Genomic DNA, 16,303 nt, shown 5'->3' with positions numbered 1-16,303 from the left:
GTATATTTTTGTCATTCAGAACCAAAACCAGCATTCTGGTTCAAATGCTGATAAAAGATTTAGGTATTTTAGAGGTCAGTGGTAATTGTTTTAGAATGGAAATTTTGGAATACTAAATGCCCACTGATGTATTTCCTTCCATGTTTTCAGTGCTTGATATATAGTACCTTTGGGAAGGATGTCTTATCTGTAATGTCTTTTTTTCTATTTTATGGCTTTTAGTCCTGCTTAGCTCAGTCTCTAGAAAATAATTAGCATTCATACCCATTAGCTACTCATTTTGAACTTTTTGCCTTGAACTTTGGCCAAAATTATCATGAGTATTCCATTACAAATTGTTCTTTTACTACTAATCTGATCCCAGTCTCACTGAAAACAGCATTTTTCTGAAACCCAGAGATTATTTCTACTATCCTGTCTACTCAACCATAAGCAAGTTCTCCTTTTTCCTCCTCAGCCCTCATTTCTTCCAGCCCCCAATTCTATATCAGTATATTCCTAGTGAATTGATTCTGTTTGTGGCAGGGACCACTACTTGCAACATATGCCCCACAGTTCCACACTCATGAAAACATACAATCATTCCAGTACAGATAGATGGATAGATACATCCACAATTTGGATCACTGGATTACTTTTAAGGAGTTTCTAAGGATAGGTTTACATTAGGGGAGGGGAAAAGGTTGCCTTAGGTATGCAACTCCATCTACGTAAATAACATAGCTGCAGTCGATGTACCTTAAGCTGAACTTGACACCCTCTCCACAGTGGGAGGTCAGTGGGGGAAACGTTCTTTCTCGGTGTTCGATTTAGTGGGTCTTTATTACACCTGCCAAATCAAACCCTGGAAGATCAATTGCCAGGGCATCGATCCTCCGGTAAGTGGAGACGTGGCCACAGTCTCAGAGACTTTTGTGGTGCTGCTAACCTCCACATGGACTCTTTACAGTCCTTTTACCTAGAACATTATACCCTAAAGCAGTGATCTCCAACCTTTTTAAGAACGAGATCACTTTTTGAATTTAAGTGCAATCTAAGATCTACCTCAGATCCAAATACCCTTGCCCCACCTCTTTTGTATCCCTTCTCTAAGGCCCCTCCCCGCTCACTCTGTCCTCCCTCCCATCCTCCCTCACTTTCACCAGGCTGGGGCAGAGGGTTGGGGTGCAGGCTCTGGTCTTGGCTTAAGGGATCTGGAGTGTGAGAGGGACTCTGAGCTGAGCTTGGGGCAGGCTGTTAGGGTACCGGAGGGGGTTCTAGGTGCAGGCTCTGGAAGGGCATTTGGATATAGGTGTGTTCGGGACTGGGGCTTGGTGTGTAAGAGGGGGTTCATGATTGGGGTGGGCTCCAGCTGGTCACTCATTACCTCAGGTGGCTCCTGGGTGGTGGTACAGTGGGGCTAAGGCAGGCTCACCCCTACACTGGCCCTGCACCACTCTCAAAAGTAGCCAGCAAACTCCATCTCAAGTCCTGTTGTGCCCCTCTCTGCTCTGTGGAGATATGATGCAGGGTGGGAGGGGGAGCATCTTGACATCAGCACCCCTCCTTTCCTTCCCTGCGCCTTCACAGCAAATAGGAGGCTCCTAAGGGGACAGCTCCAAGGCAAAGGGCAGAAGTTGAGCAGCAGTGGGGGGAGAAGCTGCTGAAGTGCTGCCACTTGTTAGCTGCTTGGCCAAAGCAGTCAGGATCACCTGTCAGAGGCTCCAAGACCTACCAGCAGATCCTGATCTACTGGTTGGTGACCACTGCCCTAAAGAATTCACATGCTTTACCTTTGCTCGATTTGTGAAGCATGGAGACTATTTAAAGTCCATATCTAAACTGTTGAAACAGTTAAAGTAAACACTTAGCCATGGATTCGCAACACATATCCTCTAGGATATAATGTTAATTTATTTTGTACAACATAAATAGCTCTGTGACAGAGGAACCAATTTTTTTCTTGGCAGCTTTATATTTTAACCTCTCTACCTGTACTATACCTCTGGAAATTCCTGTATAAAATATTGTCAAACTGGAAATGAAGTATAAGAGATGAAAATATCAGAAACATAAAGTAATAAAAACTATAAGAAAACATCCATGTTAGCATATTGTTTTTGTCACCTTGGAGAATATTTTTCCATTATAGTCTGCACTAAAGTAAGTTGTATTGGTACCTAGACTTTGGTAATGATTTAGTTGGATTGTTGTAAAATTCTAGGTAGTCATCCTTAAATAGTCAGAGTGAATGGAATTTTTTGGCACTTGTCGTATTCTACCCTGAAACTAACGGTTGGGGTTTTTTATTACAAAAGCAGGAGGAAAGAATAGAGTAAAAAAGAAAGTTTCAAAAGAAAAATAATGTATACTTCTAAAGTAAATTAAGATTTGTATGTAATATATGTTTTCCCCTAAGTGTATATGGTGATAGCTAGGAAACTATGAATGTTGCTTTAATAGAATAAATAAAAAGACTAGGAGAAAAATATTTGTCTTATACTTTTTCCATCACTTTCAAATAAATATTGACAGAAAGTATCATAATATGGTTTGTGTTACAGGTGGTGTAATACCAAGGGCTGTACTGCTGCCACATCACAATTTTGTGAGGTTTCAGAGAGTAGTTCTGGTAAGGACACTCAATGATTTATATATTTGTTTTTAAATAGAGGTGGAATATTATTTTGGTATAAATTGGTATCAGACATTATATGCATTCACTTTATTAGTTAGGTATTAATTTTTTGCAGTCTGCTGAAATTTTACATTATGTATTTTTATTTAACAGCTCCTTTGGAGCTTTTATGTTCTAATGTATAAATCCATAATTAGCTCCTTGAGAGCTGTTATAACAGGTCAGTTCATAGTATGGAAATGCTATTAAATAGACCTTTGACAAAACAAGTTGCAGCAGCTGTATTGTTACCTTGAAATATGGAGTCATCATCATAATATGGATTTGCTTTGTACCTTATTTTTTAATGTTTTGTACACAGGATACTGCACATCATCTACAGAACGTATATTTCAAGTGTTACAGCTTTAGCTGGTTAAAAATAATAATTGCAGAGGTCATATTTACTGTACCATTACTAGTTCCATTTTCCCCCAGTTCTCATGTGCTACAGTAATGTTTTTTGGTTTTGATTTTTTAAAAATATGTATATAAATGAAAACAGTCTCTCTTGACCTCTTGAATTTTTCTTTAACCTGCTTCTCGTATTCTGTGTCTGTTTCATGGCCAGAATCATAAAAGAGATGAGATTATCACACTTTTTTAATAAAGGGAAGATGGTTTCTGAACTATGTACCAATAGCAAAGTTCATGGAGTGTGTGAGAACACAATTGTACTTGTTCTTACAGCAGTAGGTAACTGAAATTTTCAATATACACTGTATGCTGTAAGTTAACAAATATATTGTGCTTGTAGCAGATATCTTTTCCTCACCATCTATTATAGTTTACAGTAAAGAATCTGAAGATTCTGGGGAATAATCTTATGGACACTAAAAGATAAAAGCTGGTTGTTTTAACGAGCCATCTCAAGTGCATAGTTTAGAAGAACAGAGGAGAGAATCTTGATACGTGAAGTATCTTGTTACTGGCCGTAATCCCAGCAAAACTCTTGAGCAATTAATTGAAATCAAAGGGGCTACTACTGTGCGTTCATTGAGAATTCCAAATGGGGTCACCTATTGTTTGTGATTTAAAGAGAAAAAAGAAGGGGGAAGTAGGAAGATCTTAAGGTGCGGATGTAGGATTTGTTGGCAATGGGTGGTGCTGAGGCCCATAGGGTAGGAATGAGGACAGGGATTTCCATTTGTAGATTTGTGCTGGTCAGGATCAAGAGGGAAGGAGTTTTCCTGGTTATCACTGAATTGTTCATATAAAACTCATCAGATTGAGATTAAATTTGGGCATGATTGTATGCACAGTGTCTGTTTTTCAACATGCAGTTATGTTTAGTAGAGTATTGAATATGTACACAGGCATACTAGCACAGATGATAACATGCACTTCTACACTCTGTGATTTCTGAGTTTCAGGGTATGGGAAGACATGCCCCTCAGAGTTATATCAAAGTAAAGTAGAATAATGAATTGAGCAACATTAATCAGCTATTCTTTTTCTTTATCCTCATGCATCCTCAGGTGCATAGGGTCTCTGTCATTTATTTGGATCTTGTGCTGATCAGTTAAGGTTTCTGTCATGTTGATGGATTTAGCTTTGTTCTGTATTGTTCTGCATATTGTTTCTCTAGGTTGCCCTCTTTTTCTCTTTCCAGAGGGTATACATTTTATTACTGTGAAAGTCATGTTGGTACCATCCTTAAAGCATGCCCTAAATTGCAATTTTTTACCATATTTCAGTTTTAAAAAGGCTCGTCCTAATTAGAATTTCTGATGTTGCGAGAAGCACTTTCAAATGGATTCTGAATATCTACTGCGGGCATTTTACTTTGGAATGAATTAGTCTCAATTTCTGTTGTAGACTTTAGTAACTGTGCTCCATAAAGGAGAACAAAGGATAATGTGATATGTAATTCATATTTTTATGTCCATACCAATCAACCTACATTTCCAAGTTTATGAAAGCTGTTTGCTATGTTTGATATTTGTTGTATGACTTTTAGCATGGTGCCACTGTCATTGCACATCTCACTCTCTAGACAGGTGAAATGACTGTTTTCTTTTACTGTTTATTCTTCCACTCCAGGAATATGTACACTGGCGGGTTCTTGCACAAGAACACGTCCACACTGCCATATGCTTTTGCACAAGAGCATCCATGGCAGTGTGGACACTCTCTTGTGCAAGAAAGCTCTGATGGCCATTTTAGCCATAGAGCTTTCTTGCGCAAGAAACCCCTGCTGCACGTTCACAGTGCCTTCTTGTGCAAGAGCTCCTGCTCAAGAGGGCTTACACCTATTAGAAAAGAGCACAGCTCTTGCGCAAGAAGCCCTCTCTTCTGATGCCGTACTGTAAATCTTCTTGCACAAGAGCTGGTGGGCAGTGTGGATGGTCTGCGGGTTCTTGTGCAAGAACGGCCATTCTTGCACAAGAACCTGCCAGTGTAGACATAGCCTAAGGCAGTGGTCCCCAACCGTTTGGGGTTGCTGGGCGCCAGGGGGCGTGGCCGTTCGCCCGCCGGGCGCCCGGGGGGGCGGGGGCGCCCCCATAGCCGCATTCCGGGGCCGGCGCTCTCCCCTCAAGCGCCGCGCGCCCGGGGCCGGCGCTCTCTCCCTCTCCTCCCCCAAGCGCCGCGCGCCCGGGGCCGGCGCTGGCGCTCTCTCCCTCAAGCGCAGCGTGCCCGGGGCCGGCGCTCTCCCCCAAGCGCAGCGTGCCCGGGGCCGGCGCTCTCCCCCAAGCGCCGTGCGTCCGGGGCCGGCGCTCTCTCCCCCATGCGCCCGGGGCCGGCGCTCTCTCCCCCAAGCGCCGCGCGCCCGGGGCCGGCGCTCTCTCCCCCAAGCGCCGCGCGGCTCTCTCCCCCAAGCGCCGCGCGCCCGGGGCCAGCGCTCTCTCCCCCAAGCGCCGCGCACCCGGGGCCGGCGCTAGCGCTTTCTCCCCCCCCCCCCCATGCGCCGCGGGGGGTGAATCCGCGGCGCCCCCAGGGCCGGCGCTCACAGTGTGCCACGCGCCCGAGGCCGGCTCCGGCATCGCGCATGCGCCACGTGCCCGGGGCCAGGCCAGCCTAAGGGTTACTTTTAGAATCCTGAAAGTCTTTTTTTTTCTTTCCTTTGTTGATGAAGACACCAACTTGTTTTGCTTGAATTGCCAACAGCTTTCCTTCTTCGAATGCTTGCTCATGTCCATTTAACATGGGTGCCTGTCACATGCATGGGTGCTGGAAGATTTTCCCTAAGCAGTTTCCATAGGGGCTGGGGTCCCCAGTGTCCTCTGGAGTGTCACATGCATGCTACACCTCCCCTCTTCCTCCCCCCACCCTCCTTACTGCCAATGATGATGCTTGGAACAGCATGCTCCAGCCTTGGCTGCAGCAAGCAGTCCATTTGCATTCTTGATAGTTCTACATGATCTGCTAAGTACCTGTAAATTATTGGACTTTCATTCTTCTGAAGAGATTCTGCTGGGGGCATCATATGCCCAGGTCCCCTGGCTTCAAAGCCCAGGCATCATGTCACAGGCCCATGCCAGTCAGTGATCAGCATGCTAACTGCCTGTGTTGCCTCGGAGAATATGTCTTGGACAACTGTCGCATTTTCAGGTCCTTCCATCCAGAATTATCGAAGAGTGAAGCATTCGTCTTACAGTGCTGTTAGTGGAGTTCACACTTGCCCCACAGGATCAGCAGTCTGACTCAGCACGGAGCATCGGTGCCTTGGTGCTCGGCACTGGTCATCATCCATGGCACTGGGTAGGCCTGCTAAGAAGCTGGGCCAGAGACAAGTTCCCTCGTAAGGATTAAGAGGAAGAAGAGTGACCAGTCAGCGGACAGGCCGGAAAAGCCTCAAAAGGCACTGAACCCTGCGTTTGAGTCACCTTCATCAGTGCTGTCAATGTCAGCACTGCCAGTGCTGTCCCGGGGCACAGCATGGCTGCCATCTCAGTGGAAGGTACAGTAGTGTCCATGGACTCCCTGGTGCTTACCGGTACAGCCCCAGCATATCCACTCGGACGCTGGATACTCGGTCCACCTATCACCCTCGGTGCTGCCAAGGTCCCGTAAGTCTCAAGGGGGCGCGCACACACACACAGTCTTGTTGTTGCTTAGTTTCTAGCTTGTTGCTCCCTTATCTTCACTGGCCAGGTGAGTTAGATGAGGGAGCGGAAGTAAGGAGCTGGGCTTCTGTCGGTCCGGACCTGTGCTTCGATGTTGACAAAACAACACTCAGTTCTATAGTTTTGTATCCATCTTTTTTTATGTTTTAGTTCATAGATCTTGTGCTGTCCTACTGCCCCAGGACACTGTGGGTATGTCTACACAGCAAAGTTATTTTGGAATAATGTCTTTTTTTTCTGAAATAACTATGCGAGCATCTACACAGCATTTCCATTATTTTTTCAAAATAAGATGGCTTATTCCAACTTCTGTAAACCTCATTTTACGAAGAATAATGCCTATTCTGCAATAGCTATTTCAAAATAACGTGTGTATAGACTTTCTGCTTCTGCTGTTTCAAAATAGAATGGCCCTGGTGATTGGCTAAGTTATTCCTCCTGGGGCTCTAAATCGAGATAGCACGTCTACATTAGGGAAGCCTCCTCGGACTAATTTTGGGGCTTCCCTGCAATATAGATGTGCTATTTTGAAATGAGCTATTTTGGAATAACTATTCCAGAATAGCTTATTCCGGAATAACTGTGCAGAGTAGGCGTAGCCTGTATGACCATGAGTTATCAGTTAATGGCAGATGGGACTTGGATCTTTTTTTCTGGATGGAGCTTTTGTTTTTCTCTTTCTTGGGTGGGTTCTTTTGTAGGGCTCACCTGCATTTTCTTCAGCCAGCAAGGTGGTGGTGGTAGCTGGTCATCCGGCATGCTGGCTGGATTCAGGGACTGATTCCTTTACACACCCACCCACCCACATTCACACTTTTACATAGACACACACCTACTTTAAACAGAGTAAATACAGTACAAAGTTTAAAATGGGGTTTCAGTTAAATATATACAAAAAAATTAACAGATTTTCAAAGGCAATTCTTAATAGGTTACTAACAAATTAATTCAAATACCATTCATAAAAATTTGGCCACAATCATTTCATCATGTACTATATAAACAGACAAGGAGGTATCTGCTCCCCAGAGCTCTGCAAGGAAGCTATGAGACTCTAGGAGTTTTGTGTCATGCATGGCATCATGCTAGAGGCCCATCACCTCCCAGGGGTTCAGAATGCAATCACAGATAATCTCAGCAGAGTTCTCCTCTCACCACGAGTGAGCTCTGTATCCCAAGGTGACTGTCTTCCTCTTCCATGACTGAAGCTCTCCTCTAGTGGACCTCTTTGCAACAAGAGACAATGTGAAATGCAGCCTGTTCTGCTCCCGGTTTACCCTCGAATGGAGCTCTCTTCCTGTACCTGTGGTCAGAGGGTCTCCTCTGCGTCTTCCCTCTGTTTCCCCTCATTGACAAAGACCTGCAAAAGGTCAAAAGAGACAAGGCGATGGAGATCTCGTTGTGCTGGCTTGGCCTTGCCAGCATTGGTTCGGGGCACTGATGAAACTGGTGTCCTGTACACCCAGATGGCTACTCTGAGACAGGACTTGCTCTCCCAGGATTGGGGTGCTTACTTCACCTGAACCTCAGCTTGCTCCACCTGACCGTGTGGTTCATCCATTGTTGAACCCCCAGGAACTAGAGTGTTGGGGCAACGTTCAGAGGGTTCTTCTCAAGAGTTGAAAGCTCTCAATGTGGTCCACCTATGCTGCCAAATGCACTCGTTTCTCCACATAGGTGCAGCAACGGCAGGTTATCCTAGCAAAGCTTCCCTTCATGAGATCCTGGATTCCTTGCTCCACCTAAAGTGGCAAGGCCTTTCTTTAGCCACCATTAGAGTCCACCTGTTGTCCAGTTGCTTGTTTCATCCGCCCATAGAAAGCCATTCGGTATTCTCCCATGATGTCACCTCCCAGATCCTGAGAGGCCTGGAACACTTCTACCCTGAGGCCAGAGACCTTTTCCTGCAGTGGGTCCTGAACCTGGTCTTGGCACAGCTCACAGGACCTCCTTTCAAGCCTATGGCCATGTATCCTTTGTTGCTGCTCTCCGTAAAGGTAGCCTCCTGATTTCCATCACTTTGGCTTAAGTGGGTGTTGGAGCTCTGAGCACTGACATCAGACCCATCATATACCTGAGTCTTCAAGGATAAGGCCCAGCTGCGGCCTCATCTGGCCTTTTTTGCCAGGTGGTCTCTATCTTCTTTGTGGACCAGGACATTTTTCAGCTCATCTTCTACCCAAAGGCTCATGTGAACAATGAGGAAAGACGCTTTCACACATTGGATGTGCTCCAGGCTCTGGCCTTTTACCTGGAGAAGACACATACCTTTTGCAGATCCACACAGCTTTATGTGGGCTATGCAGAGCGCAGGAGGGGTTCCCCAATTTCCTCCCAGTGATTGTTCAAATGGATCACTTCTTGCATCTGCATGTGCTACGCGTTGTCAGAGACCCAACCACTGGAGTTGATTTTAGGGTCCACTTCACTAGGGCTTGGGCTTCCTCATGCGCTTACCTTGCACATGTTCTGATCTAGGACATTTGTTGAGTGGCAACGAGGTCGTCGGTACATAAATTCACATCTCCTTATGCCATCACGCAGCAGGCCAGTGAAGATTCCATGTTTGGCAGGACTATATTGCAGTCTGCATTCCCATATCTCTTACCCACCTCCACAGACACTGCTTACAGTCACCTATGTTGAATGGACATGAGCAACCACTCGAAGAAAAGACAGTTACTTGTTCTGTAACTGGTGTTCTTTGAGATGTGTTGTTCATGTCCATTCAATCTCCTGCTCTCCTCCCCTCTTTTGGAGTTCTGGCAAGAAGGAACTGAGGAGGGAGGGGTCAAGGGGCACCCTATATATTGAAGCATGCATGCGCCATGCCCGGGGGCACTGGGGACCCTGGCTCCTACAAGTACTGCTTAGGGAAAAACTTTTGGCACCGGTGCACGTGGCAGGCACACACATCTATGTTGAATGGACATTAGCAACACATCTTGAAGAACACCAGTTACAGAACAAGTAACTGTCTTTTCCTTTAAGTGATACATTGAACTAAGGAGAAAACTGTCATCACCAAAAACAAGGTAGCGCAGTTGTGCTTTGTCATTTGTCCATAAAATTACTCTGTTGCCTTCTGCAATTATTTTCCTCATGATGCAGTCAATGACCAGTGCAAACAATAGTGGGGATATAAAAGACCATTGTTTTACACCATTGACTTATGTTGTCACTATCTCCAATTACACGTTCAGTGTTGTATAGCTCTTTGGTGATTCTGATTATTTTGGATGGTATTTCATAGTGTCTGTAATTTTTTAAACCCTTTCTATTACTCCTTCATAAGCCTTCTGGAAATCCATAAAATTTAGCACAGGAGATCCTTGACATTCATCAGTTACTTCTGTAATATATCTGAGAACAAAAGCATGGTCTGCACATATCTCAGGGTCTAAAACCTAGATGTTCCTTGTAAGTGGAAGATCTGTTTGTTTCTGATATCTTCCTCATGATGTTTCCCATGATTTTCCAGGCACTGAAAGTAATGTGATTCCTCTTCATTTATTTTAGTTGGTAAGATCTCCTCCTTTGGCAATTTCCTTATAAAGCCACTCTTCCACCTCTGTGGGGTTCTTTTCTTTTATTACATAATCAAACCCCAAAACCAAGGAAAGTTTAGAGGACAGTCCATTACTTTTTTTAAAAAAGTATCAATTCAGTAATGTTATATTTTCCCAACTGCTGTCCCATTTTTGAATTTACTGTTTCCGTTATGATATCACCTAAATCAGTATCAAGCCCAAGTCGTATGTCTTCATCATGTATTTCTAGTAGATTGCTTGGGGTTGGTCTATTTAAAACAGCCCAAAAAAGTTCTGACAATTTTTTCCCTATCTTCTTTATCTATACTACGAGTCATTTCATTTGCATCTGTAGTAGAGCCTCCACTTCTGCTAAAGTTTACTGGTAGCTGTTTAATTATCGTATACAGCATTGTAAGATCACCTCTTTAGCAAGCATTTTCAACCTCTTTGATATTTTCTATCAATATGCCCTTTTAGCTCTTCTAATGTTCCTTTTAATCTTCCTATTGAAACTTCTGTATGTTTCTTACCACTTGTTTGCCTTTTCACATGCATTCTCTTAGTCCGTGTGAGTTTTTTGCTTTATGCTTTTTTTTTAACTGATTTCTAAGTAGCATTGCTAATTCATTCTTGCATTTTAGATTTCATTGTTGTTGGAATCAGCTCTTTCTAGATAGCAGTCTTCAATTTTCTTTCCCACAGAGTATCAGTGTCCATTTTCTTCAATTAACTTTATTAGAAAAATGGAGCCTGTTCTTCAGTTGAAGCCAAAAAGCACTTTGGGTCTTTTAATTGTGCACTCTTGATGTGTGGTCTTAGTTTAACCTTCTCCATTCTATGGAACTTGATATTCAACTTAGTCATAAGAAGACTGTGGTCAGTGCCCACATCTGCTACACTGTACACATCTACATCTGCCAGTGAGCTGTGAAAAATTACTGAAATGCAGAAGTTTTATGTCTGGTTCCGTATAGTACTGTCTGGGGAATTCCGTATCATGCTGTAGGTTTCCTTATGAGGAAATACTGTTCCACCTATCCCTTGGTTGTTTACACTGCAAATTTCTACTAACTGTTCACAATTTTGGTTCACGTCCAAATCCCTGCTGCACTTGCCCATAACTTTATCCTATCCATCCTCGTTACTGCCAATACTCACATTAAATTTACCCATAGCCACTAGGATATCATATTTGGGGACATGGGATAAGACATCTTTATAAGAAATCCTAAAATTTACTCAACTGACATTTTGTTCCATGGTACGTAACGTTCTATGACTGATAGTTTAAAGAATCTAGCTAAACTTGAGCTCTAATCTTCCATTGGCTGATTCCCACCTGGTCAGTGCCTGCTCCGCTTTATTCATCATTAGGATTGCTATGACAGCTTCATGTCTACTACCCATGTTCATGGTATAGGTGATGTCTTCGTTGTTTCTCTGGCATGTAGTTTGTTTGAACTTGTCCATCTACACTTGCTTGATACAAGGGTATCAAGATGGTATCTATCCATTCCTTTAATTGCTTGAGCAGTTTTAGAAGTTTCATACTCTGTTACCACATTCCAAAATCAGATTTTCATTACCGACCTAACACTGAGCAACAGGACTTTTAAGGACATAGGTTTCCTTATGGGTGTGACCAATATCCATCTTATTCTTCAACTGAAGTTGACCCATGTTCAAGCCTGCTGCATACCTATACAGCTCCTGTAGTAAATTTTCTTAAAACCTGTCTCTTCATTCATACTGGCTCCCAGGCCCTTCCCTCGCCCCTGTGTGCTGTGGGAGGCAGGTGTGTGTGTGGGGAAAAGGGGGGCGAGATGGCTACATGGAAGCTGGCATGCGTGGAGAGCTGATTTAAAAGCCAGCTCCCTCCTCCTTCCCCCATCTACAGAGGCAGCGTGGGAGGGGGAAAGTCAGCATGTAACTGTTAGTATTAACCAATAAGCCCAGGCTCATTGGTTAATCGTGTACATGTTACACATTCACATCCCTAGTGTACAACCTAAGATCTATGGCTCTTGATTCATTATTCAGAGCTGCCCACATGTGGACACTCCCCGTACACAACCTGGGAGATGTGCTTGGTAGCTTTGGGTGACCCCAGATTAATCAACTATCATATAAGGAAATTCTGAAAGGCATAAACATTGTAACTATGTAAACTAATTGCAGGTAAAGAGCTTGGGATTCATTTGGATCAAAGAAATATGGTACTGAGAATCTGTAAAATAATTGAAGTGTTGTGAGCAGTATTTATAAGTGTGCTATCCCACCCCACTTAACTTACTGTTTTACTGACCCATATTTTTAAGTGTTCATGATTTTAGATTTGTAGAAATGTAAGAGCTGCAGTTTTCACTTCTGAAACTGTGATTCAAACGTTTGATTTCACCTTATGTTTGGGGTGGGCAATAATTTTCAAGGGAAAGGGCCACTCCAAGAATTTGGTAAATGGTTAAGGGATGTACCTTTCCATGATATTAATGGAGAAGGTGCAGGGTCTGTGACAGAGGCTGAGTCCAGAAGGGAGCTTGGGGTAACAGATTGGAGTACAGGAGGGAGTTTGGGTGAAGGAGTTCGTTAAGACCTGGGACAGGAGACTAGGGTGCAAGAGCGGGTGCAGAGTCTGGGAGGGTATATGGGTGCATGAGAGGAGTCTGACCTCGAGGAAGGGTGCAGGAGGGGATACAGGGTCTGGAAGGAGACCTGGGGCAGGAGGGGGTACAGGGATTTGAGTTGAGACCAGGAATAGAAGATTAAGTTGGAAGATCTATGAGGTGTTTCTGACCTGGAGGAGAGATGTAACAGGGGGTGCAGGATCAGGGAGAGAGTATGGGTATAGGAGTACAAAGGGTTAGGGTTACGTGGCATAGGGATGCAGGAAGGGAGCAGAAAGCTGGGTAGAGGGAAGGACTGGGGTATCAGAGGTAGGCTCTGGCCGGGGGGTGCTTACCTGGGTGGCTCCTGGCCAGCAACCCAGATGGTTCCTCTGCTAGGGTCCCTGCCTTCCATACCCCTGCACCAACTGTAGGGGCCATGTATGACTCTGAACACTGGGATCCCTGAAGAGGGAAGCCTACTTCACTCACTGCCTGTCTTGCAGTCAGGTAGCTCTCATTGATCAGGAGAAAGAGGTAAACAGTGACGTGGCAAAATTTGCAGATGATACTAAGCTGCTTAATACAGTTAAACCCAAAGCAGACTCTGAAGAACTTTAAAAGGATCTCACAAAAGTAGGTGACTGGGTAACAAAATAGCAGATGCATTTATCAACATTAAAATTCAGAATAATGTGAATTGGAAAACCATAATCGCAAATATATACATAATATGCTATTACTACTCAAGAGATCTTGGAGTCATTGTGGAAAGTTATCTGAAAACATCCGATCAACGTTCAGCATTGGCCATTGTTGAAAGACAGGATACTGGGCTAGATGGATCTTTGGTCTGACATAGTATGGCTGCGCCTATGTTCTTAACTCATGTTATAGGGAAGCCCTGAGGAAAAACCCTAACCCTAATCTAGCAGAGGTCATTACTATAATTACCCCTCCCCCTACCAAAAGCCGGTAGAGGTTATTTGTGGGGCAATTAGGAGATGTCTTCACTGCAGCTGTCAGTGTAATAGCTAGCCTGCAGATACAAGACGCAGCTTATTTCCATCAGTGCTTCTGTTTTATTAACTGCAAATATTTTGTCTTCACAATACATTTTCAAAAGGGGGAGCAATATTAATATTTCTTATTGCACTGTAGCAATTTAAATACCTTTCTATGAATGTGTAATTTGGTTATTTTACAGTTATCTTATAGAAAATGTTTAATTCAAAATATATTTTCTTTGTAAATGACTCACAGATCATCTTAATATGTTTCTTTATATGTATAAAATACATTTCAATTGTATATATCATACTAAATGTTTCAGAATCCAGAAGCAATCTCAGTACACTCGATCCTCATCATACTGATGAGCAATCATCAATGATTTTTTTTCAGTTGGGATTAATTGAGAAATTTCTCAGGAGTAAAAGCAGACAACTGACATTGTCCTAGGCAATAAAGGGGAGGAAGCATTGCACTGGTTTTCAGCTTCTCCTCTTGTGTGGTTCCTTTATGCCTTTCAAATTGCTTTTATGAATAGCTTCTTTTGCTGGTTTTCTTGCACGGGAAATTAGTGCAGAGCTTAAATGTAAAAATGATCTTTTGTGTGCACGTGTGAGATACAGGAAAGATTTCATGATGTTGTGATATAAAGGCTTTGAAGGAATTTGAATACGCTCTATTCCTCACAAGAATACTATTATGAATTCTATGTATCTCATATACTTAATAGATGAGCAAAACAAATCTAAAATTATAGTGGTTTTGAATATTTGTATTTATACAAATTATTGTATTTGATCATATATACAGGCTATATTGGTAGTAAAAGATCATCTTTACACTGACTTTGAAGGCTGAGTTCGGGAGGGAAAGGGTCAGGCCATCCCATGCAGTGGGGATCGCAATGCGTCCCTGCTTGCTCTCGCAACTATGTTTGGCCCCCACTGAGCCTCACAGCTACCTTGTGATAGAGATGCAGCCGTATTAGTCTGGTCTAGCTGAAACAAAAGACAGGACTATGCAGCACTTTAAAGACTAGCAAGATGGTTTATTAGGTGATGAGCTTTCGTGGGCCAGACCCACTTCCTCAGATCAATATGTGGAAGAAAATTGGCACAACCATATATACCAAAGTGATACAATAAACAAAAAAAGTGAACACACAAAAAAATGACAAATCAGGTTTAAGAACAGAAGAAGGGTGAGGGGAGAAGGTTAGTGTTGTAAGGTAATGACATTAGGGGTGATAATTGAGAAAGCTATGATTTATCTGACTTTGCCACTGGATCCATGACTGTCTATGTCTGGCCATTAACAAATGTTGGTTTCAGTTAAGGAATATCGCTCTTGAGGAGCAAAGGAGGAAGTGTTTGTGGCAGGTTAATTTAAAAAAAAAATGGTTGCTGCCTGGGAGTTATTGTAACACTTAAACTTCCAGAGGAAACAGATATGTGTTCAGGGCCTAGGAGATGTGGTCAGAGATGGAATTTACCATGTAGGTCTACAACTTATCAGCTGCCCATCATAGGGTTGCCAGATGGTTTCAACAGAAATACCGGACACACTTGACATTACATCACAATCTACATTACATCTTATTTAGAAAATACCGGACATTTGTATTTTCTCATTTATATTTTCTCAAATTGTTTCCCAAACAGAAAGCTCAAAACCAGACACCTGGCAACCCTAGCCCATCACCTCCATGTGTGTTCGCATACAGAGTAATAAAATATTAACACTGTGTTACAATGGAGCCCAGATAGGTCTTGTTTCAGTAAACCACTTAAGCATATGCTTAACTTTAAGGAGAATAAAGAGTTAAAAGAGTAGGTGCCTGCTAGAGGTGTGGATATATTTCTTGCCAAAAACATACTGACTCCTCTGAAAAGGAATCATCAGTACATATTTGTATACAAAACACAACAGAATTAAGGGCCTTCAAGTGCATTTCCTTATCAACACAATCACTGAAAAATAAGGGGATCAGCAGTACTCACTTGACTTACCCAAATTTTTGACTTACCCAAATTACTTACCCAAGTAATTTCACTTGACTTACCCAAATTCCAGTACCCAGTTGCCTTTGCAAACTATTCAACTCCACAAAAAATTTTTTAATTTCAATGGATAACCAACCACAAAGGGTGGAGATATTTCCTCCCAATTACACTGAGTTCCAATGTCAGTTGCATTAAGAATTGTTATCTACAAAGGTCCACAGTGGCAAAACCTTACTAATGTGGTGTTTGTACATAACAGAATACCTGGTCAAAGTTAAGGTAGCGTGCTTGAGTGTGATTTTTGAGGAATTGGATGTGTGTACTATGGTTTGGTTTGCGCTGAAAATGAAAGGGAGCTATGTATAGTACAAGTTATGGGTAGAATTGCACTGAGGTAGTCTCTCTCTAAAGCTCTCCTGTTGCTGTGTTA

At 43.0% G+C, this 16,303-nt stretch overlaps 1 protein-coding gene across 10 annotated transcripts in view; it reads left to right on the top strand.

Moving 5' to 3' along the window:
• The window catches only part of TBL1XR1 (TBL1X/Y related 1), a 221,366-nt gene that overhangs the window by 146,565 nt on the left and 58,498 nt on the right, over nt 1-16,303 (top strand). For 5 of the 10 annotated variants that reach the window (XM_075938001.1, XM_075938005.1, XM_075938002.1 and 2 more), the window contains one exon: nt 2,544-2,611. The exons of the other annotated variants lie outside the window; for them this stretch is intronic. The gene's annotated coding sequence lies outside the window, so the exon portion shown is untranslated. The remainder of the gene's footprint in view (nt 1-2,543; nt 2,612-16,303) is intronic. 10 annotated transcript variants of the gene reach the window in all.

Source organism: Pelodiscus sinensis, chromosome 10, assembly GCF_049634645.1.
Source record: "Pelodiscus sinensis isolate JC-2024 chromosome 10, ASM4963464v1, whole genome shotgun sequence".
Lineage (NCBI taxonomy): Eukaryota > Metazoa > Chordata > Testudines > Trionychidae > Pelodiscus > Pelodiscus sinensis.
The sequence above is the reverse complement of the archived record's forward strand: the minus strand, read 5'-3'. Positions and strand labels throughout refer to the sequence as shown.